This window comes from Citrus clementina, unplaced genomic scaffold, assembly GCF_000493195.1.
Source record: "Citrus clementina cultivar Clemenules unplaced genomic scaffold, Citrus_clementina_v1.0 scaffold_9, whole genome shotgun sequence".
Lineage (NCBI taxonomy): Eukaryota > Viridiplantae > Streptophyta > Magnoliopsida > Sapindales > Rutaceae > Citrus > Citrus x clementina.
In genome coordinates this window covers 10,167,278-10,172,118 of record NW_006261964.1, presented here as the reverse complement: position 1 = coordinate 10,172,118, position 4,841 = coordinate 10,167,278, and positions in this window count along the sequence as shown.

Genomic DNA, 4,841 nt, shown 5'->3' with positions numbered 1-4,841 from the left:
CTGGTCGTCTGACATCACTCCTGAAAGCTGCGGAAGAAATGTGTTCACTCAAGGTTTCTGTGAAAATGGCAGTGTTATCAGACAAGGCGAAAAGCATATTCCTGAATGGAGTTTCATCCATGAGGATAATGCTTCAGAGCAGCTTGAAGATGCTGTTGTTGTATCAGTTAAGGATGACAATGACAAGGAAATGGTAGATGATGCCACCTCAGGTGGTGAGGATGAAATTGCTCCAGAAAAAGTTGAGTGCGCATATCCGTGGATGGTGAGATAGTATCTGACCAGAATGCCAACAAGTATTGGTGGCATTGCACTGAGTGATAACTGGTAATAGCATTAGAATCCTTGCCTATCATTTTGCATTCAGATTTATCTTGGATGAGATTATATGTAGTGATGATGATGTATAATTCTGCTTATTTGGATTCCCCTCTATATGTACCTATAAAGAGAGGTTAGTCCAAAATTTTGCAGTGATGCAGGATTAACATCGGGTGTTAATTTTTGAAGATACAAGGCCTTTGAACTTGAAGTTTATATGTCCAAATATATGTCCCATACTTAGTGTACTGCATAACTGGACAAGCGAATCAGATACAAGAATAATACAGAGAGGGAACTGGTTTTTCCTTCCAAAATGCAAATGGCTCACGTTGAGTAAATGAGAGGTGAGAGATGGAGAGAGAGGGGACAATAACACAAACTCCTTAAGGAAAAAAGTCATCCGTTACTTTTGTGACTTTCTTTTAATTATTTTTATTTTTAAATGAAAATGTAATAGACAAAAAAGTAAATGAAAAAAATAATAGAAGATGGTGAGTGGAGTTGAAGCAACAGACAAAGGGACTCGCGTTTCTGTCGTCCCTTTGTCGACGTAGAGTTTGAATAACAGAACTCTTCTTTTATTGCTTTCCTTTTTCTCTTTTCTTTTCTCTGTCTTATATTCTTATTTTTTCTTTCTCTTTCACTGTTCCACTCTCCTTTCCTTTTCTCTAATTTTTTTCCTTTGTAATTTCTTCTTTCTCATTGTCATGTCACATTGTCACCCTTGGCCCTCCCAAATTTCTCGATAATATATTTAATTTTCCTTATTTAATTATGTAGCTCTATAGGCCTTAAATTAGCTAGCCTTGTTAATCAAAAGAAAAATGATATTTATTCATAGCTGGTTACAAAGCCGCCTTATTAAGCCATATATGACGTTAAAGTGTTTTTTCATTATTTTTTCAATTAACCATAAAACTATAGGATGTTAACATGTTCTTTCATTATTTTTTTCAACTGACTCAAATACCATATAGTGTTAACTTATTCCGACTGACATTCGAATTTTTTTTTAATGAATATCAATTTTCTATTCCAATGTTAATTATTCGATTAACAGTGCCCGATAAAGGGATGGCTGCAGATGCTTAAGAAAGAGTATGTACTCGTATTTCATACAACCTTTCTAATTCATTGTCTGCAGAAGAATCATCCGATTTTAAAATGAGAAAACTACCGAGGCATCTCTATATTGTGAATCCAGAAGCCTACGAACCACAAATGATAGCAATCGGTCCTATTAAGGGTCTCCATTTTCGAAATTGGCAAGAGATGAAAGAGCACAAAATGGGCTTTCTGAAAAAAGCTTCTCCAGCGAAGAGGGGAAGATGATCATCATAACGTAAGAAGATATGTGAAGGCCATGGGAGAATTACAAGAAAGAACTCTTAGTTGTTATATATGCATCTTCATATCGTGATTCAGCAGGCCATTATTTTCTGGAAATGAAGCTGCTTCATGCTTGCTTCATCGTGAGATGTTTCGCAAGTTTAAGCTGCGATAATCGGACAGCAGTGATGAACAAGTTTTCGCGACCAAGTTAGATCCGCAATAAACTGGGTCGTGATTTACTGTTAGCTGGCAATCAACTTCAATTCTTCGTTCTTCAGGATTTCTATGACAAGATTAAGATGCCAAGTTTTTCGAGAGGCTTGGAAAGTCTGTCTTGCTCCCCGCCAACAGCATTTACAGAGACATAATCCACAATATGAACGAGTACTGTGACAGGCCTCGGAACGGAGTGATGGCGAACCCGTTTTGGCAAAACTATTTCAACAGTCAGTGGGGACTCATTCCCGTTTTGGCTGCTTTTTCTGCTTAACAACCGTGTTTTCTGTTTTAGCTTATTTCAAGTAGTCATCATCATCATGGTGGCATCAGCCAGAGTGAAAAGGCTTTTGATTTGAAAGGAAATCAAATCCAGGGAGTTTCATGCATTGTGTTGCGGAGCATTTCATATCCGTTATATATATATATACACACATATCACTGGTTATGTCATTGTGCTTGCATGTATTCCTGTCATCAACTCTTTCATAGTAGATGAATTGCTTTTTCCCTGTTGAATTGTCCTATATCAGTATAAATTACATGATAGAGCGGGATAGCAAAAGCAAAGTGATAGGACAGATAAACAGTAAATATTGTTCTAGTACTGGATCTAACCACCGTGATTAAGTTACGCTTTAACCGAAGTTGTTGGGGAAAAATCAGGTTTTTAAATTTTTATAAAACCTTTTAAGGACCGCTCTCATATAATATATAGAAATATGTAATGCAGAAATCGTATCTTGAAAATCCGAGTTGGCTTTTCCGCTGAAGTGATTTAGGCTCCTAGATCACGATTCGCCACCACCACTCCTGTTAAATCACGATCCGTCACCACCACGCTTGTTAGATCACGAACTGTCACCAATGATCTTCCAGGTTATGACTCAGGTTCGATCTGCACTTGACGTGTGAGCGCCTTTATCACTACCAAAGCAACTAGCACGAGAAAATTTTTCTCTCAACAATAGAGAGAAAAATCTTATTCTCTGATCTGTATAAAGTGGCTTCTATTATTTTTTCTTTAGAGAAAAATAAGCCTTTTATATCACCCTTTAGTGAAAACCCTAGGCTCCAAATAATAAAAAAAAAACAAAACCCACGTTATTTGCTTTTTCAATAGGGGACCTACCTTGCAAAATAACATAAGGCCCCTTACACAAAAGCTAATTAAATGGAGCCTCCCACTAAATGATATATTTAGGCTTTTGACCCAAATAGTTAGTTATCTTACTTATTAGTCCAGTAGTGGTGCAATCAATTAAATGAGCTAACCCGGGGATCATTTGGGAACATACAATAGTGGCTATAATAATTAGGCCTGTAATTAAACTAGCCCAATTATTTAATTCCAAATCTACTCCACTAAAAGATTGGAACTGACTTCCATAATTGTATGCTCGAATAATAATTCGTCCCAAGCCACATTGATTTCTTTACTGCACAATCCTTTGTACCATATCGTTAATTAAATTGATATCTTAACTGTCCAATCAATTTAATAACATCTTATTCCTTGATCCTTACTGGTTTTCTCTAATGATTATTTTCAACATACTAAATATGTTGACACACTCTGGCCAGAGAATTCTATGATCAAGTGCCGAAAACCCATCAAGAGATGTGTTGTACAGATTCTATAATGTTAATCCATAACTCCAATACTCATAATTGCTCCCACCAAGATACTGGGTAATCTTGACCACAAGGATGTGTCGTGCCCATTGGTAACTCAAATGGAATAACAATTACAATCATGAAATCATAATTAACTCAAGATTAAGATTACAGTAAAATCAACGCCTATGAGATTTAATAAGTCTGACAGTTATTACAAAGTTAATTAAATCTCATATGTGATCCTGTTCAATGTAGTCGAACTACATCAATAAATTCATACATGATTAAGACAAATCATTCAATGAATTTATTACAGTCTATACCTAAATAAAGTGCTCAACTTTATTTATCAACTGCGAACTAAATTTATTTAATCATAAGATAACTTGTATTTATGTCTTCTGTGAATCCACATGGTGATCACATAAATACATATAATATGATTAAATGGACTTTAATACAAATATTAATGCAATTAAGATATTTGAATAAAATACCTCATTTATTTTATTAATCAGAAAAATTGTTTATTACAATTAAATAAACACATATGCTTTTAAAGAGCATATTTTCCCAACAATCTCCCACTAGCTCTCAAAGCATATTTGGCATCTCACGCATGCCCATGGATTCTAAGTGCAAGTTAAAAGGTTTCCCAGGTATGACCTTAGTAAAAGGATCTGCCAAGTTTTGCTGTGACGCAATCTGAGCAACCTCCACATCACCTCTCTGCACTATATCCCTTATAAGATGATACTTCCTCTCAATATGTTTTTGTTTCTTGTGGTTCCTTGGTTCCTTAGATTGAGCTACCGCACCACTATTATCGCAAAATAATTTAAGGGGTGCAGTTACAGCAGGTACCACCTCAAGATCTTGTAGGAACTTGCAGAGCCATACAGCTTCTTTTGCAGCTTCGGATGCAGCCACATATTCAGCTTCAATTGTGGAGTCTGCGATACAAGATTGTTTCACACTCCTCCAACTAATAGCTCCACTTCCCAATGTAAACACATAGCCGGAAGTTGATTTTCTGGAATCCTTATCTGACATAAAGTCAGAATCAGTATAACCCACTGGAATGAGTTCATCACCAGAATACACAAGCATATAATTTTTAGTTCTTTTCAGATACTTCATTATATGCTTGGCCGCAGTCCAGTGTTCAGGTCCAGGATTAGATTGATATCTACTAACCATCCCTACCGCAAAACAGATGTCTGGCCTAGTGCAAAGCATGGAATACATGAGACTTCCCACAGCTTCTGCATAGGGAACTCGTCTCATTCTCTCTATCTCTTCAGATGTTTTAGGTGATTGATCCTTAGAAAATGTAATTCCATGTCTGA